Genomic DNA, 20,807 nt, shown 5'->3' on the forward strand with positions numbered 1-20,807 from the left:
GAAACCATGATGTTCTACAATAAAACCAAATTTACACAATACCTTTCTACAAATCCAACCCTACAAAGAATAATAAGAAAATGGAAAACTCCAAAGAATAATAAGAAAATGGAAAACTCCAACAAAAGGAGGGAAACTTCACCATAGAAAAAGCAAGAAAGTAATTTCCTTGCAAGGAAACCAAAATAATAGAGACACACAAACATAATTCCACCTGTAACAAAAAAAAAAATCACAGGAACCAACAATCACTCTTACTTAATATCTCTTATCATCAATGGATTCAATTCCCTTAAAAAAAGTCATAGACTAAAAGACTGGATATGTAAAGTGGACCCAGAATTTTGCTGCATATATCAAACACATCTCAGTGACAAAGATATACACTACTTCAACATAAAAGGCTGGAAAAAATTCCAAGTAAATGGTCTGAGGAAACAAGTTAGAGTAGCCATTCTAATATAAAATAAAATTGACCTTGAACCAAAAATCATCAAAAAAGATAAGGAAGGACATTTCTTATGCTTCAAAGGAAAAATCTACCAAGACGAACTCACAATCCTAAATATCTATCCTCCAAATGCAATGGGACCTACATTTATAAAAGAAACTTTACTAAAGCTCAAATCACACAATGCACCTCACACAATAATAGGAGTCGATTTCAACACCACAATCTCATCAATGGACTGAATATGAAAACAGAAAATAAACAGAGACAGAGAAACTAACAGAAGTCATGAATCAAATAGACTTAATGGATATTTATAGAACATATCATCCTAAAACAAAAGGATATACCTTCTTCTCAGCACCTCATGGTACCTTCACCAAAACTGACCATATAATCTGCCACAAAACAGGCCTCAACAGATACAAGAAGAGAGAAATAATCCGATGCTTCTTATCAGATCACCACAGTCTAAGGCTAATCTTCAATAACAAAATTAAAAGAAAGCCCACACATACATGGAAGTTGAACAACACACTACTCAATGATAACTTGGTCAAGAAAGAAATGAAGAAAGAAATTAAAGACATTTTAGAATTTAATGAAAATGAAGGCAAAACATACACAAACATATAGGACACAATGAAAGCTGTACTAAGAGGAAAAATCATAGGTCTGAGTTGCTGCAAAAAAAAAATAAAGAAATAGGAGAGGACATACATTAGCAGCTTGACAACATACTTAAAGGGCTAAAACCAAAAAAAAAAAAAAAGGAAATAAACCCAATAGAAGTAGAAGGCAGGTAATAATCAAACTCAGTGCTGAAATCAACCAAGTAGAAACCAAAAGGACCATACAAAGTATCAACAAAACCAGGGGCTAGTTCTTTGAGAATGTCAGCAAGTTAGACAAACCTTTAGCAAAACTACCAGAGGACACAGAGAGTATATCCAAATTAACAAATTCAGAAATGAAAAGAAAGAGATAACAGTAGAATCTGAGGAAATTCAAAAAAATCATCAGATTCTAATACAAAATCTTATATTCAATAAAATTTGTAAATTTGCAGGAAATGGACAATTTTCTAGACAGATACCTGGTACTGAAGTTAAATCAGGAACAAATAAACCATTTAAACAACCCCATAACTCCTAAAGAAATAGAACCAGTCATTAAAAGTCTCCCAACCAAAAAAGAGCCCAGGACCAGATGGGTTTAGTGCAGAATTCTATCAGACCTTTATAGAAAACCTCATACAAATACTGTCCAAACTATTCCACAAAATATAATCAGATGGAGCATTACCAAATTACTCTATGAAGCCATAATTATGCTTATACCTAAACCAGACAAAACCCCAACAAAGAAAGATATCTTCAGAACAATTTCCCTTATGAATATTGACACAATTTTACTCAGTAACATTCTGGCAAACCAAATCCAAGAGCACATAAAATGATCATCCACCATGTTCAAGTAGCCTTCATCCCAGGGATGCAGGGATGGTTCAATATAAAGGAATCCATCAATGTAATCCACGATATAAGCAAACTCATAGAAAAAAGCCACATGATAATTTCATTAGATGCTAAGAAAATTCTACACCCTTTCATGATAAAAATTCTGGAAACATCAGGAATTGAAGGCCCATACATAAACATAGTAGAATCAATATATAGCAAATGAGTACTTAACATTAAGTAAATGGAGAGAAAGAGTTATAGTCCTCCATTGGTGGTGGGTTTTCAAACTGGTATAACCACTCTGGAAATCAGTCTGGAGGTTCCTCAGAAAATTGGACATTGCACTACCTGAGGACCCAGTTCTATTACTCCTTTGCATATACCCAAAGGATGCTCCAACATATAACAAAGATACATACTCCACTATATTCATAGCATCCTTATTTATAACAACCAGAAATCGGAAAGAACCCATATGCCATTCAGTAGAGGAATGGATACAGAAAATATGGTATATCGTCACAATCTAATACTACCCAGCTATCAAAAACAATGACTTCATGAAATTCATAGGCAAATAGATTGATCTAGAAAATAACCTGAGTAAGATAAACCAATCATAGAAGACCACTCACTTGTAAGTGGATATTAGCCCAGAAGCTCGAGTTACCCAAGATACCATCACAGACAACATGAAGTTCAAGAAGACTGATGACCAAAGTGTGGATGCTTCACTCCTTCTTAAAAGTTGAAACAAAAATATTCTTAGGAGGGCATATGGAAGCAAAATTTGCAGCAGATACTGACAGAATGGCCATTCAGAGCCTGCCCCACATGTAGCTCATATATATTTACAGTCACCAAATTGAGAAAAGATTGATGAAGCTAAGAAAGTGCATGCTGACAGGAGTTGGATATAGATGTCTCCTGACTGACCCAGCCAGGACCATGGTCCTGACAGTGTTGGACCCCTAAAGTAGGAAAATGTCAGCAAAGTGGGAAAGGGGGTAGGTGGGGAGTGGAATTTCCTTATGGAAGGAGGGAAAAGGGAGGGAATATGGAGCTTATGTCTAGGAAACCAGGAAAGGGTATAATATTTGAAAGGTAAATAAAAAATATCCAATAAAAGATAAATAATATGTTGCCATTATTTTCAACTTGTATACTATCTGCTCAAATATTATGTTAATAAGGTCACATTTGTTTCCTGAATCTAGATTATCAATAATTTTACATGTGTATTTTGGTTATGGCAGAGCATACTACTAATGATCTGTGATCTTCATGTCAGTTGATTTTATATAAGATCACTAGAAATAACACTAAATTTATAAGTTTAAATTTCATCCTCACATGTTGCTCATCTCTTATTTAGTATATTTATTTATTTCATTAGCATTAGCTTTAATATCTACAAATAGATATTTTAAAAAAGCCTTTGATAAGGTAATTGTGCTGATTATTTATTTAAGCTTCACCTAATGCAAAGTCTTCTGGGCACAGTGAGCAAGTGAAAATCAATTGAGAAAATGCCTTCATCAGACTGGTCTTAAGGCAAGTTTTGGTGTATTTTCTTTATTATTGACTAATTTGGGGTTTATTAACCTATCCTGATACCTGGGTTGCATAAAAGTCAGGCCGGTGGGTCCATGTGGAGGTAGCCAGTAAGCAGCACACCTCCATGACTCCTGCTTCAGTTACTGTCTTCAAATACATGTCTTAAATCTCTTCCTTAACGTCCCACAGTAATGGAGCAAGGTCTAAGAGCTTTAAGTTGAAAAAACATTTCCTCCCCAAGTTACTTTCCATTGTGCTATTTATTGTAGCAATGTAATGCAAATGAATTCACTATGACATAAATATAATTGTCTCTTACAATTACAATCACTTCTTTTTGCTATTTTAAAAATTGATAGTACATTAGCAAAAATTATAAAGAAAAAGAGAACAACAGGACTTTTGCTATTGAAATCTTACAATTAATAAATGTATTACATACTGTTTGTGGAAAAAAAAAAGAAAAAAGCTGAGATGTGACAGCAAAGTTTCTAATGTGCATTAGATCAGAATTAATTTTGTATAGAGTGATCAGGGTGCCAAAAAATGTAATTTTTAAGCACAATAAAATTTATTAGTTTGTTTTGAATCAGAAAAAAAAAAAGAAAAAGAGAACAAGAGTGAAGGAGGATAAACAAAAAGAGGAATTTCTTTATAGAAGCTGAAAATCCAGGGAGGAAACAGATATCAAAGAAGAAAGTACTCACTGAACCAAGGGAAACAGAAATCAGACATAGAATCACCCCAAACACAGATTCCTAGGTGGAAGCATGAGAACACAATAATAGCCAGGGTAGTATGTTTCCACTAGAGCATAACTAGTGACTACAACTGTCCCTAGATATTGCAACAGAACTGAAACACAAGAAAAAAGACTTTAAAACCAACTATATGAACATGATAGAGGTTCTTAAGCATAAGCACAATAAATCCTTTAGAGAAATGGAGGAGAACCAAAAGAACACTTGAGGGAAATAAATACTTTCTTGAAGAAGTCCAAGAAAAGACAAATACTTGAAGGAAACAAATAATAATATTCAAGACATGAAAATTGAAATAAAAGCAATAAAGAAAGCAAAAAATAAGGTAATTTTGAAAATGAAATATCTAGAAATGTAAACAGGAACTAGAGAGTTAAGCTTCACCAACAGAATCAAATTTATGGGAGATAATCTCAGGCATTGAAGATGCAATAGAATAAATGACATATCAGTCAAAGAAAATGTTAAACATAATATACTCCTGAAAGTAAACCAAGGAAATGTAGGAAATTATGAAAAGACCAATCCTGTAAATAATAGGAATAAAGGAAGAAGAATAATACCAGTTCAAAGGCCCAGAAAACATTTTCAATAAAATCCCAGAAGAAAAATTTTGCAACTTAAAGAAGGAGATACCTATAAAGGTACAGTAAGCATACAGAATAGCAAATAGAGTGTACTGGAAAAGAAAGTCCACTCACTTCATAATAATTAAACTCCAAACATTCAGAAAAAAGAAAAATATTAAAAGCCTAAAGTTGTAGGCTTATATATTTAATATCTTTTAGAATAAGTGCATTTAAATGATTTAATCTTCCATATAACACACCACCCACGAGAGGTAGTAGAATTGAAGGGTTAACAAAGCAAAGTAGGATGGAAACCTATTTAGCAATAGTTCTTTGGAGCAAATCCAATTTGTGTTGTCAGGATATCAATTCAGATCACATGAAAAAGCAGTGGTAGCTAAATTCACTTGCAAAAACAATTCATGGATCTGTAATGGCAGTTCAATTCAGAAGAAACTGCCAGACGTTGTCTGTTGGCTCAAATCCACTGAAGTGGCAAGAAGCCAGTCACTACAACAGATGACCAGCAAAGACTGCAAAGATGAATCAATACCACACTTGTCATCAGCAAAATCTGGTGTCATGAAAGCCCAAGGAAGACCAGCAAAGAGTGGCAAAGTAAACCAATTCCACACAGAGTTGTCTACTCTCTGTTGAGTTATATTTATACCATTTTAAATTATGCTCCTTCCAGAAAAGTACCATGTATCTGTTCTCAGGAAAATATCTTCCTACTTGTCTACTTAATAAAAAAAAAACCTCTCATAAAACATTTTCCAGAAAAAAAAACTTCATATGACCTAATTGAGTCTCCAAAGAAATCAGGAAGTCTAAGTCAGCAAGGGGAAATGACCAAGGACCATAAAAACACATGTCTATTTTAATAAATCCTGAGTTTTCAACGAAACTTTAAAAGCCAGCAGGATCTAGACAGATTTTCTGCAGAGTATAAGAGACCACAGATGCCAGCCCGGATTAATATGCCAAATAAAATTTTCAATTGCCATAAATGTAGAAAACAATTTTCATGTTAAATATTTCATGGTAAAATCAATTTTAAGCAATATGTGCTTACAAATCCAGTATTTCAGAAGGTAGTAGAAGGAAAACAAAAACCAAACAACAGAAGGTAATTTCACACATGAAAACATAGGAAAGAAATATTCTTATATTAGGAAAACCAAAAGAAGGGAATTCCCCCTTCTCTCTCTCTCTCTCTCTCTCTCTCTCTCTCTCTCTCTCTCTCTCTCTCACACACACACACACACACACACACAAACACAAACATACACATTACCACTACCACTAAAACAACAAAATAACAGGAATTAACAATTAGTTTTCATTGATATATCTCAATATCAATGACCACAATCCATAATAAAAGGCCTATATTAACAAGATGAATGAAGAAAATATTACATGTCCTTTTACTGAGTACAAGAAATACATATAAATTTCAAGGATATACATTACCTCAGAGTAAACGATTGAAAACATACATATTTTAAGCAAATGAACCTAACAAACAAGCTTATATAGCCATTTCAATATTTAATAAAATAGAGGTGAAGCCAAAATTAATAAAAGAGATGGGGAAGGAAACAGCATAGCCACCAAAGGAAAAACAAACAAAAATATAAAACAAAAAATAAACAAATATCAACAATAAATACCAAAAATCTAAAAGTATTGCTGGAGGTTATCACCATTCATGATTTCAAGCTATGCTAAAGAGCTATAGTAATAAAAATACCATGCTATTGACATAAAAACACTCACATTCATCAATGGAATCTATTTGAAGACTCAGACATAAATTCACAAGAAGACAAAAATACACAATGAAAAAAAGGAAAGAAAGAAAGCATCTTCAGCAAAAGGTGACAGTCTAACCAGATGTTGACATGTAGAAGATTGAAAATAGATTCATATCTATCACTCTGTACAAAACTCAAGTCCAAGTAGATCAAAGACCTCAAAATAAATCAGACACATTGAACCTTTTAGAAGAGAAAGTTAAGAATATCCTTGAACATATTGATATGGGAGACAACTTTCTGAACAGAACACCAATAGTGCAGATATGAAGACTGACAATTAATAAATGAAACTTTATGAAGTTTGTAAGATTCTGTGATGCAAATGATACCGTAAATTGAGCAAAGAGGCAGCCTACAGTATATAAAAATATTTTTACCAACTCTAATAGAGTTCTAATGTCAGTCTACATCTGATAAAGTTATAATAACCAAAATATATGAAGATCTCATCAAATTATATACTAAAAGTCAAATAATCCAATTAAAAATACGGTACATACCTAAACATAATTCTCAATAATGGAATCTGAAAAAAGCTTACAAACACTTAAAGAAATGTCCAACAACATCCTTAGCAATAAGAGAAATAGAAATCAATCCTACTTTGAGATTCTATCTTCCACCTGTTATAATGACTATGATCAATAGCACAAATGAACAGTTCATGCTGATAAGGATGTAGAACAAGGGGAACAGTCTTCCATCATTGGTGGGAGTGAAAATTTCTAAAGCCATTATGGAAATCAATGCTGCAGGATCCTGCCATACCACACCCTTGGGCATATACCCAAAATACTCTCAATCCTATAAACAAGGACCCATGTTCCACTACATTCATTACAGCTTCTTCCATAATAACCAGAAACTCTAAACAATGTAGGTATCCTTCAATGGTGTATGGATAAAGAAATTGTGGTATATTCGCAAAATGGAGCATTTCCATCAGTTAAAAAAATAACATCATGGAATTTGCAGGCAAATTATGGAACTAGAAGAAAATCACCCTGAGTGAGGTAACCCAGTTCACAAAGGACAAATATAGTATGTATTTATAAGTGAATACTAGTTTTTAAGTAAATGATAACAAAGCTAGAACTAATAGACTAGATATGTTAGTTAAAAAGGAGGGCTCTAGGAGGTGGGAATGCACGAATCTCCCTGAGAAGGAGAAGAGAATGAATTCTGAGGATAAATTGATTGAGGACAGATGGGGACATGTGAAGGAGGGATCAGGTTGGAGGTGATGTGGGAGGACACATTGAACATACAGTTGGATCTGAAAACCATTGGGGAGTGTGTAAGGCTAATGCATTAGAAACTTTCTGGTATTAATAAAGGTGACCATAATAAACACTCATAATAATGGAGAATAGAAAGTCTTTACTGTCAATCTTTTATAGCCAGGCAAGGCTTCCAATGGTGAAACTGGGTTAAATATTTTGAGTTGTTGGTTGAGTTGTTTGTTTTTACCCTCAGAAAACTAAAACCAGGAACCCATTGCCAAGGACAGCTTGTACGCAGGTTACTGAACTTCAAGATGGTTGAGCTGATCTAGGCTTGGAGTCTTCACTCCTAGATTCTAGTCTCTGGCTTGATAAGGTACTCTGTAGGCTACAGAAACAGAAACTTGTCACCAACCCAGCCACAAACTATCTACAATCTGTCCTACCCACAAAACGTGCAGGTGCAATGGTGGTACAAACATGTGGGAGTGGCCAACTAATGATTGGTACAATTTGAGACTCACAACATTTGTGGGAGTCCATACTCTACCCTGTTGAGATAGCCAGAAATGGGACAGTTGATAGCTTATACACCTAGGGTAGGACCAAACCACTACCCGCAAAAGATAAATGATCCCTAATGATATTCTGCTATACACATAGGTTGATATTTTGTCTAGTCATCATCAGATAGGCTTCCCCTGTCAGAACACAAAAGTAACTTTAGAGTCGCACAGGAAGACATTATGGAGAGAGAGAGAAAGAGAGAGAGAGAGAGAGAGAGAGAGAGAGAGAGAGAGAGAGAGAGAGAGAGAGAGAGATTTTTTAAATTGGAGGTCTCCATCACGATCCTCTGCTTGAAGATCAGGGTACTCCACCGAAAAGTAGGGGAAGTTTATAGAAATCCTCGTGGATACAGGACACCATAACATGGTTCACTCTGTTAACTAAGGAGGGCTCAGGGCTCAGAGAGACTGAATAGGCAATCACAGGGCCTTCACATGTCTGTACCAGGTCCTCTGCATATATTATGGCTGTTAGCTTAATGCCCTTCAGAGACTCCTAACAATGGGAGCAGGGGTATTTTTGGCTCTTTTGCTTGTTCTTGGGACTCTTCCTCCTGCTAGGTTGCCTTGTCTTATCTTGATATGGGGATATTTAACTTGTCTTACGTTATTGTCTTCTCTACTCTGTAGCTGTCATCTCATGGAGGTCTGCTCTCTTCTGAAATGGATCTAGAGGGAAAGTACATCTGAGAGACAGGGAAAGTTATGGAAGCTAAGAGTAGTAGGGGAAGAGTAGTGAATGATGAATAGTGTTCTCAAAATAAGTACATTTGCATTCCCTAAATATACCGCATATTTGTTTTTATTTTAAAACCATTCACACTTTACATATACAGTACATGATAAGGATAAATAAAATGCTTTGTAATAATAGAAATACACAGATCAACATTGAATTTTCAGTTGCAATGAGCCAATATATAAAAATTTTGAAAAAAAACCTAGTGAAATATTTTGTTTATGTCACATTTAATTAGCTACAAATGATACATTTAATGTCTTTCTGTTTAAAGTCATTACAGTCTTATATACAGTATCATTTTTAGCAGAAACAAAGATACACAAAATCTAGAATTATTATAAAGAAATAGAAATTGCAGGAACTGCAGTCAATTATAAAACACTCAAATGATTGATTTTCAAGATAGCACATGGTAAAACTCATTTGGAACATTTTGAAATCTATTCACAGCATTACCTAGATTCATCTTTGCTTAAGAAATTGGAAAGTGTGTGTACGCTTATTGTGAGGCTCCCGTATCTACTCTGTCACAGGGCTCAGACACACTCTGTCACAGGGCTCAGACACTTGGGGAGGCAAGTCATAGCAAGTTTGACCACATTTACCCCATGCCACTGCTGCAAGGTGGGTATCAGGCCATAGTCACTGGACACTGCTCTGTGGGTGAAGAAGCACAGTCTGGGAGATGGAGACAGCTTCTGCTCTGTAGGCAAAAGCCTTCTCTGTGCCTTTCCACAGCATATCCCAATGTTTTGTTTTGTGTTTCCTGTTGTCTACAGGGAACACCCTGTGGACAAAATTTTATTCTTTATAGAAACAAAGTCATTCCCCAGCACCCTCCCTCTTTACCCATAGCAAAAATAAATAGTTGCTCCCTCCATAGGGGTGACATCAGTCCAGGGATGGGGGTCCAGCAGAGATGAAAACCTTGCTGGAAGGCCTTAGTTCTGGTTCCTAGAGTCTGCTGTCATCCTCCTCCTCCTCAGACTCTGGCAGGTCATCTTTCATCTGTTGGAATCTCCATGACTGGGCACCCCACACGTATTTGATGGTCACTTTGTATTCAGCCATCTCATACCCAGACAGCTTCAGGACACAGGCCTGCTCTGGGGTCAGCACGTCACCCTCGTTGCATACTTCATAGTCAGACAGAAGGATCACCACAACTTTCTTGAGGGCATTGGGCAGACCCAGCTGCCTCAGTTGTGGCTCCATGGAACAAGGGAACTGCTTCACCAGCCCTCGATCCAGGCTCACAGTTAAAATTGCTTTGTTCCTCACATGAGCAAAATCCATTTCTGTATACTTTGTGAACCATTCATTCATCTCCTTTGTGTGATTGGTAAAAAGGAACCCAACTTCACCTCTCAACTTCTTACTGACATAGGTTGTCTTTGTATTCATCAGATGGGCTTCGAACCAAGGTGTGTTTGTCAAAGAACATATGGCTGTGCTTCCAGGCATTCTGAATGACCTTCAGCTTGCTGTTCCTCATGTTGACCACAGAGATGATGAAAAGGTATTTGTAGGTGTCCACACATTTCTGAAGCTCTTCTATCAAGTTCTGCTTCAGTTCTAAGTCTTTCTTGGCAGTTTTTCTTAAGGAAACTTTCTTGTCTCACTTGGATTTCAGCATCGCCCTAAGGCCAGTCCATAATTTTATTTTTTTATTTATTTATTATTTTATTAGTTATATTTCTTTACTTACATTTTAATTGTTATTCCCTGTCCCGGTTTCCTGCCCATAAGCCCCCCATCTTTTCCCCTCCCCGATATGTGTATTCCCCCATGCATCCCCCTTAATAGCCCCCCATATTCCCCTGCACTGGGGATGCAACCTTTGCAGGACCAAGGGCTTCCCTTCCACTGGTGCCCCAACAAGGGTATTCTCTGCTACATAGTTTTAAAGTGTTTATTGTCATGGCGGAAGTTGGATGATTAAGATCTTATGCCACTTCTCAGGGTGGGCCTGAGATTAAATACCTTTTGCAGGGTGGAGTGTCTGGGAAGGAAAGGTTATTGACTAAGCCTCCAGGCCTTTAGGTTCCTCAGTATAACGGAGATCTTTCTTCAGCATACATGACCACAGGTCATGTCCTCTACCTATTGCAGGACTTGGGGTGTTGCCCTTATGTGACTGATGGCCACAAATCTATGAAGGGCTATGGCTATGGCTAGTGACAGGGCCTGATGTTCCAGGACTCAGGCAAAATGCCTACCATCCCTCTCAGGGATAACAGGGTCTCAAGTCTTTGCTCAACTGGGAACCAGGGTGCTGTTCATGGTCCAACTAGTGTGTGTACTCCAGAGGATGACAAACTTGATGAGACATATTATTAATCCTGACATAGTGCGGGGGTCTATATGTTAAAAATTTACATCCTTGAGAAACTCTTACAAATTTTCCCAAGGACAAGTTTGGAAAATATTTATTCGAGCTTTGTTTATAATACCAAATTGTAAGTGACCTAAATAGAAATGTGTTAATATTTACATACACTGATTTATTTTTATCAAATGTGAATACCATGTCCAATATATGGTTTTGTGGTAGAGTAGTTTCTTAGCAAATGTGAAACCCTAGTCTGATTGTATCACAAATGTATTACAGCAACAACAATAAAACAACAACAATAATCTAATGTTTTATTTATTTATTTATTTATTTATTTATTTATTTATTTACATCCCAAATATGTCCACTTCCCCTTGCAGCATTCATCCCCAACAGCTATGCCTCTGAGAGGTCAGCCCCTGTCCCCATATTCCCTCACCCTGGTGCATCAAGTCTCTGCAAGATTAGGCATATCCTCTCCCACTGAAGACAGACAAGGCAGTCAATCCTCTGAAACTTATTTGCCAGGGACTTGTTCCAACCCATGCATGCTCTCTTGTTGATGGCTCAATCTCTGGGAACTCCCAAGGGTTCAGGGTAGCTGACTCTGTTCATTTTCCTGTGGGGTTTCCAACTTCTTGGGGGATTTCTATCCTTCCCCTAACTTTATCATAGGGGTCCCTGACTTCCATCCAATGACTGCTTCTAGATATCTGCATCTGTCTTAGTCAGGTTCTGGATAGAGCCTCTCAGAGAACAGTTGTCCTAGGTGCTTGTTTGTAAGTACAACATAACATCAGTAATAGTGTGAAAGATTGGTGTTCATCCACGACATGAGTCTGAAGTTGGACCAGTCCCTAGTTGGCCACTCCTTCAGTCTCTACTCCATCTTGGTCCCTACATTTCTTTTACACAGGACCAATTCTGGTTCAAAATTTGGTAGGTGGTTTGATTTCCTTAATCCTCCACTAGAAATTTAGGATGGCTACTAGGGGTGGTCTCTTGAGGATTCGTGTTCCCACTGTTGAGCACTGTTCACCTGAGAACACCTGCGTTGTCTCCCAGGACCCACTTCATCCCTCTTCTCTGAGACTTGCTACAGATTCCCTTAACTACCCACTTGTGGCAGCTACATATTTATATTCATTCTCCTGGCCCTCTGAGTGTCTCTCCGGTCTTGCTCCATGACTGAGGCTGGTGTCCATCCATGGGATTATTATTCTTAGTCACCCCTCTCAACAGCTCCCCCTTCCTAACTACTTTGTTACAACTTTTATGAGGGATTCAAGTACTCTCAATTAGACTTAACTTGTTTAACTTAATTGAGTCAGTGGCTTGTTCTGAATTTTTTGACTAATATCCACTTATCAGAGTGTACAAAATATGCATATCCTTTGGGTCTTGGTTACTTTGCTCAAGATGATGGCTTTTTTTCTTTTGAATTGGATAGTTTAAATATTTATATTTCAAATAATATGTGTTTTCTCTGTTCTCCCCTCCCCCTTCTTCAATGAGGGTGCACCCCCTCCTATCCAACCATTCTAACATCAACAACCTGGCATTCCCCTACACTGGGGAAAAGAGCCTTCACAGGACCAAGGGCTTCTTCTATTGATACAGGCAATGTCATCCTCTGCTAAATATGTGGCTGGAGCCATGGGTCACTTCATGTGTACTCTATAGTTAGTGGTTTACTTTCTGGGAGATCTGGGGTTCTGGCTGGTTGATATTGTTCTTTTTCCTATGGGGTTGCAAATGCCTTCGGCTTCTTCTGCCCTGTCTCTAATTCCTTTATTGGGGTCCCATGCTCAGTGTGAGAATTAGCTGCAGGTATCTTAATATATATATCACTGCCCTTCGATATTCCGCAGTTGATAATTCTTTATTTAGATCTATACCCCATTTTAATAGGATTATTTGGTTCCTGGAGGCTAATTTACTGAGTTCATTGCATATATTAGATATTAGTCCTCTCTCAGAAGTAGGATTGGTAAAGATATTTTCCCAATCATTGGTTGCCATTTTGTCCTATTGAGCTTTTCCTTTGCCTTACAAAAGATTTGCAATTTTATGAAGTTCCATTTGTCAATTCTTGATCTTAGAGCATAAGCCATTGGTCTTCTGTTCAAGAAATATTTCCCTGTGCCTATGTGTCAGAAGTTCTTCCCCAAGTTCTCTTCTATTCCTTTTAACATATCTGGTTCTATCTGCATGTCTTCCATTCACTTGGACTTGAACTTTGTGCAAGGAATAAGAATGGATCAATTTGCATTCTACTACATATTGACCTCCCATTGAACTAGCATCATTTGTTTTAAAGTCTGTCTTTTTTTCCATTGGTTTTATTGCTTTTGTCAAAGATCAAGTGACCGTGGGCTTATGGGTACATTTCTGGGTCTTCAATTTTATTCCATTGATCTACTGGCCTGTCTATGTACTTATACTATGCAGTTTTTACCACTATTGTTCTGTAATAAAACTTGAGTTCAGGTATGGTGATTCCCCAAGAAGTTATTTTAATTTTGAGAATAGTTTTCATACTCCTATGTTTTTGCTTATTCCAAATAAATTTGCAAATTGTTCTTTCTAACTCTATGCAGAATTGAGTTGGAATTTTGATGGGAATTGTGTTAAATTTGTAGATTTTTTTTGGCAAGATGGCCATTTTTACTGTATTAATACTCCTCATCCATGACTATGGGAGATCTATTTTCTGAGATCTTCTTCAATTTCTTTCTTCAGAGACTTGAAGTTGTTGTCAAAGAGATCTTTCACTTTCTTGGTTAGAGTCACACCAAGACATTTTATATTATTTGTGACTATTGTGTAAGGTGTTGTTTCCCCAATTTATTTCTCAGCCTATTTATCCTTTCAGCAGAGGAAGGCTACTGATTTGTTTGAGTTAATTTTATATCCAGTCACTTTGCTGAAGTTGTAGTTCTCTGGTGGTACTTTTGGGGTCACTTAATTATACCATCACACCTTCTGCAAATAATGATACTTTGTCTTCTTTTTTACTAATATGTATCATTTTGACCTCCTTTTATTGTCAAATTACTCTGGCTAGGACTGCAAGTACTATATTAAATAGGTAGAGAGAGAGAGTGGGCAGCATTGTCTAGTCCCTAATTTTAGTGGGATTGCTTTAAGTTGCTCTCCATTTAGATTGATTTTGACTATGGGCTTGCTGTGTATTGATTAATTTTGCTATATTTAGGTGTAGGCCCTGAATTTCTGATCTTTCCAAGACTTTTATCATAAAAGGGTATTGAATATTTTTAAAGTATATTTCAGCATATAATAAAATGATCATGTGTGGTTTTGTGAGTTTGTTTAATAAAGAATTATATTGATGGATTTTCATATATTGAACCATCCCTGCATTCCTGGGATAAAGCCTACTTCATTATGGTGAATGATCCTTTTGTTGTCCTTTTGCATTTGGTTTGCAAGAATTTTATTATTTTTGCATCAATATTCATGAGGGAAATTGGTCTGAAGTTTTATTACTCTGTAGGGTCTTTGTGTGGTTTATGTATACAAGTAACTATAGTTTCAAAGAACAAATTGGGCAGTATTCATTCTGTATTTATTTTTTTGGCATAGATTGAAGAATATTGGTATTAGGTCTTCTTTGAAGTTCTGATAGAATTCTGCTCTAAACCCATCTGGTCCTGGGCTATTTTGTTTATTTGTTTGTTTGTTTGTTTAGAGACTTTTAATGAATGCTTCTAGTTATTTAGGTGTTATGGGACTGTTTAGATGGTTTATCTGATCCTAACTTTGACATATGTTATATGTCTAGAAAATTGTCCATTTCATCCAGATTTTCCAGTTTTATTTAGTATGGGCTTTGTAGTAGGATCTGAGAAGTTTTTGAAATTCCTCAGTTTCTGTGGTTAACTATCCCTTTTCATTTATATTGTTAATTTGGATACTATGTCTGTGCCTTCTGGTTAGTCAGGCTAAGGGATTATCTATCATCTTGATTTTCTCAAAGAAGCAGATCCTGGTTTTGTTGATACATTGTATAGTTTTGTTTGTTTGTTTGTTTGCTTATTTGTTTGTTTCAACTTGTTTTTTTCTTCAGCTCTGAGCTTGATTTCCTGCAGTCTACTCCTCCCAGGTGTATTTGCTTCCTTTTGTTCTAGAGCTTTAAGGTGTGCTGTCAAACTGCTGATCTATGCTCTCTCCTGTTTCATTTTGGAGACTTCAGAGCTATGAGTTGTCCTCTTAGCACTGCTGTCATTGTGTCCCATAAGTTTTCATATGTTGCACCTTTATTTTCAATTAATTCTAAAACGTCTTTAATATCTTTCTTTATTTTTTCCTTAACCAAGGAGTAGAGTGTTGTTCTTCTTCCATGTGTATGTGGGCTTTCTGTTGTTTATGTTGCTATTGAAGACCAACCTTACTCTACGGTAATATAGGATGCATGGGATTATTTACAACTTCCTGTGTCTGTTGGGGCCTGTTTTGTGCCAGATCTAATATAAGGTCAATTCTGGAGAAGGTAACAATAGGTGCTCAAAAGCAGGTATAATCTTTCGTTTAAAGATGAAATGTTCTATAGATACCTGTTAAACCCATTTGGTTAATAACTTCTGTTAGTTTCACTCTGTCTCTGTTCAGTTTCTGTTTCCATTATCTGTCCTTTGATAAGAGTAGGGTGGTGAAATCTACCACTATTAATGTGTGTAGTGCAATATATTCTTTAAGCTTTAGTAAAGTTTCTTTTATGATTGTGGGTGCCCTTGTATTTGGAACACAGATATTCAGAATTGAGATTTCATCTTGGTAGATTTTTCCTTTTATGTGTATGAAATTTCCTTCCTTATCTTTTTTTGATACATTTTGGTTGCATCTATGACTCCTGATCTTTTTCCTAGATTTTCAATCTCCAGGGTTGTCACTCTTTGTTATTTCTTTATTGTTTCTATTTCCAATTTTATATCCTGGATAGTTTTGTTTAATTCCTTTACCAGTTTGGTTGTGTTTTCCTGTAACTCTTTAGGGGATTTTTGTATTTCTTCTTTAAGGGCATCTACTTGTTTACCAGTGTTCTAATGTATTTTTTTTCATTTTTATTAAATTGGATATTCCTTATTTACATTTCAAATGTTATTCCCTTTCCCAGTTTCCTGTCCACCAGCACCTAACCCTCCCCCCCCCCTTCTATTTGGGTGTTCCCCTCTCCATCCATCTCCCATTACTGATCCCCCAAACAATCCCCTACACTGGGGGTCAAACCTTGGCAGCACCAAAGCTTCCCTTTCAACTGGTATCCCAACAAGGCTATTCATTGCTACATGTGAAGTTGGAGCCCAGGGTCCATGCATGTATTGTCTTTGGGTAGTGGATTAGTTGATGGAAACTCTGGTTAGTTGGCATTGCTGTTCTTATGATGTCACAAACCCCTTCAGCTCCTTCAGTCCTTTTGTTAATTTCCTCCAAAGGAGGTCCTATTCTCAATTCAATGGTTTGTTACTGGCATTTGCCTCTGTATTTGACATGTTCTAGCTGTGTCTCTCAGGAGAGAACCTTACCCAGTACCGGTTAGCATGCACTTCTTAGCTTCATCCATCTTATCTAGTTTTTGTGTATGTATATGGGCCACATGTGGGACAGGCTCTCAATGGCTGTTCCTTCAGTCTCTGCTACAAACTTTGCCTCCCTAACCCCTGCTATGGATATTTTTGTTCCCCTTTTAAGAAGGAGTGAAGCATATGCATTTTGGTTATCCTTCTTGAGTTTCAGGTGGTCTGTTCATCTTGGGCAATTTGAGCATTTGGGCTAATATCCACTGATCAATGAGTGCATACCATGTGTGTTTTTCGGTGATCGGGTTACCTCACTCAGGATGATATTTTCTAATTCCGTCCATTTGCCTATGAATTTCATGAAGTCATTGTTTTTGATGCCTGAGTAGTACTTCATTGTGTAGATATACCACATTTTCTGTATACATTCCTCTGTTGAAGGACATCTTGGTTCTTTCCAGCTTCTGGCTATTATAAATAAGTCTACTGGAACCTGTGTCTTTGTTGTATGTCGGAGGATCTTTTGGGTATATGCCCATGAGAGGTATCATTGAGTCCAAAGGTAGTGCACTGTCCAATTGTCTGAGGAACATCCAGACTGATTTCCAGAGAGGTGGCATCATTTTTCAATCCTTCCAAAAATGGAGGAGTGTTCCTCTTTCTCCACATCCTCTCAATCATCTACTGTCACCTGAGTTATTTATCTTAGCCATGCTTACTGGTGTGAGGTAGAATCTCAGGGTTGTTTTGATTTGCATTTCCCTGATGACTAAGGATGTTCAACATTTCTTTAGGTGTTTTTCAGCCATTCCATATTCCTCAGCTATGAATTCTTTGTTTAACTCTGTACCTCATTTTATAATAGAGTTATTTGGCTCTCTGGAGTCTAACTTCTTGAGGTCTTTTTATATTTTGGATATTAGCCCTCTATCGGATGTAGGATTGATAAAGATATTTTCCCAGTCTATTGGTTGCCATTTTGTGCTAATGACAGTGTCCTTTGCCTTACAGAAGCTTTGCAGCTTTATGAGATCCCATTTGTCAATTCTTCATCTTAGACCATAACCCATTGGTGTTCTGTTGAGGATATTTTCCCCAGTGCCCATGTGTTCGAGTCTCTTCACCACTTTTTCTTCTTAGTTTGATGTCCAGGTCTTTGATCCACTTGGACTTAAGGTTTGTACAGGGTGATAAGAATGGATTGATTTGCATTCTTCTACATGCTAACCTCCAGTTGAATCAGCACCATTTATTGAAAATGCTATCTTTTTTCCATTGGATGGTTTTGACTCCTTTGTCAAAAATCAAGTGACCATAGGTGTGTGGGTTCATTTCTGGGTCTTCAGTTCTATGACACTGTTCTATCTGCATGTCTCTGTACCAATACCATACAGTTTTTATCAACATTGCTCTATATTGCTGCTTGAGGTCAGGGGTGGCGATTCCCTTAGACATCCTTTTGTTGTTAAGGAAATTCTTAGCTATCCTGGTTTTTTTTTTTTTTTTTTTTTGTTATCCCAAATGAATATGCAAATTGTGCTTTCTATATCTACAAAGAATTGAATTGTAATTTTGATGGGAATTGCATTCAATCTCTAGACTGCTTTTGGTAAAATGGCCATTTTTACTATATTAATCCTGCCAATTCATGTGCATGGGAGATCTTTCCATTTTCTGAGATCTTCTTCAATTTCTTCCTTCAGAGACTTGATGTTCTTGTCATACAAATCTTTCACTTGCTTGGTTAAACTCATACCAAGTTATTTTATATTATTTGCTACTATAGTGAAGGGTGTCATTTCCCTGATTTCTTCCTCAGCCTGTTTATCTTTTGTGTAGAGGAAGGCTACTGATTTGTTTGAGTTAATTTTATATACAGCCACTTTGCTGAAGTTGTTTATCAGGCTTAGTAGTTCTCTGATGGAACTTTTGGGGTCATTTAAGTATACTATAATATCATCCGCAAATAGTTATATTTTGACTTCTTCATTTCCAATTTGTATCCCCTTTACTTCCTTTTGTATTTTGATTGCTCTGGGTAGGCCTTAGAGAAGTATATGGAATCAGTACTGAGAGAGTGAGCAGCCTTGTCTAGTCTGTAATTTTAGTGGGATTGCTTCAAGGTTCACTCCATTCAGGTTAATGTTACCTACTTGTTTGTAATATATGGCTTTTAATATGTTTAGGAATGTTCCTTGAATTCCTGTTCTTTCTGGGACTTCTATCATGAAGGGGTGTTGAATTTCATCAAATACTTTCTCAGCATCTAATGAAATGATCGTTTGGTTCTTATCTTTAAGTTTGCTTATATAGTGGATTATTTTGATAGTATTCCATATATTGAACCATCCCTGCATACCTGGGATGAAGCATACTTGATCATGATGGATGATCTTCTTGAAGTGTTCCTTGATTCGGTTTGCAAGAATCTTATTGAGTTTTTTTGCATCAATATTCATAAGGAAAATTGGTCTGAAGTTCTCATTCTTTGCTGGTCTTTGGGTGGTTTAGGTATAAGAGGAATTATGGTTTCCTAGAAGGAATTTGGCAGTGCTCTGTCTGTTTCAATTTTGTGGAATAATTTGTACAGTATAGGTATGAGGACTTCTATGAAGGTCTGATAGAATTCTTCACTAAACCCATCTGGTCTTAGGCTCTTTTTGGTTGGGAGAATTTTAATGACTACTTCTTTTTTTTTAGCAGTTATGGAGCTGTTCAAATGGTTTATTTGTTCTTGATTTAACTTTGGTACCTGGTATTTGTCTAGAAAATTGTTCATTTCCTCTAAATTTTTGAGTTTTGTTGAATATAAGTTTTTGTAATAGGTTCTGATGATTCTTTGCATTTTCTCTGATTCTGTTGTTATGCCTCCCTTTTCATTACTGATTTTGTTAATTTTAAAACACCCTCTTTGCCCGCTGATTAGTATAGCTAGGGAATCTTGTTGATTTTCTCAAAGAACCAGCTTTTGGTTCTGTTGATTTTTTATATTGTCCTTTTTGTTCCTACATTGTTGATTTAGGCCCTGATTTTGTTTATTTCCTCCCTTCTACTACTCTTGGCTATATTTGTTTCTGTTTGTTCTATAGCTTTTAGGTGTACTGACAAGCTACTGTATGCTCTCTCCTCTTTCTTTCTGCAGGAACTCAGACCTATGAATTTTCCTCTAAACACAACTTTCATCATGTCTGATAAGTTCAGGTAGGTTGTACCTCCATTTTCATTAAATTCTAAGAAGTCTTTAATTTCCTTCTTTATTTCTTCCTTGACCAAGTTATCATTGAGTAGAACATTGGTGAACTTCCATGTATATGTGGGCATTCTTTCCTTATTGTTGTTATTGAAGACCAACAGCTTTAGTCCCTGGTGGTCTTATAGGATATATGGTATTATTTCTATCTTGCTGTATCTGTTGAGGCATGTTTTGTGACTGATTATATAGTCAATTTTGGAGAAGGTACCATGAGGTGGTGAGAAGAAGGTATATCCTTTTGTTTTAGGATGGAATGTTCTATAAATATCCGTTAAGTCCTTTTGGTTCATCACTTCGGTTAGTCTCTCTATGTCTCTGTTTAATTTCTGTTTCCATGATCTGTCCATTGATTAGAGTGTGGTGTTGAAATCTTCTACTATTATTGTGTAATATGCAATGAGTGCTTTAAGCTTTAGTAAGATTTATTTCATATATGTAGTTGCCCTTATATTTGGAGCATATGTATTTAGGATTGAGAGTTCATCTTGGTGGATTTTTCCTTTGATGAATATGAAGTGTCCTTC

General features: G+C 36.4%; 1 pseudogene; it reads right to left on the minus strand.

Moving 5' to 3' along the window:
* Window positions 1-10,109: 10,109 nt before the first annotated feature.
* On the minus strand, window positions 10,110-10,791 carry Mrto4-ps6 (mRNA turnover 4, ribosome maturation factor, pseudogene 6; annotated as a pseudogene).
* Between the last annotated feature and the right edge of the window lie 10,016 nt (window positions 10,792-20,807).

The sequence above is a fragment of the Rattus norvegicus genome, chromosome X (genome assembly GCF_021556685.1).
Source record: "Rattus norvegicus strain SHRSP/BbbUtx chromosome X, alternate assembly SHRSP_T2T, whole genome shotgun sequence".
In the NCBI taxonomy this organism is placed as follows: domain Eukaryota; kingdom Metazoa; phylum Chordata; class Mammalia; order Rodentia; family Muridae; genus Rattus; species Rattus norvegicus.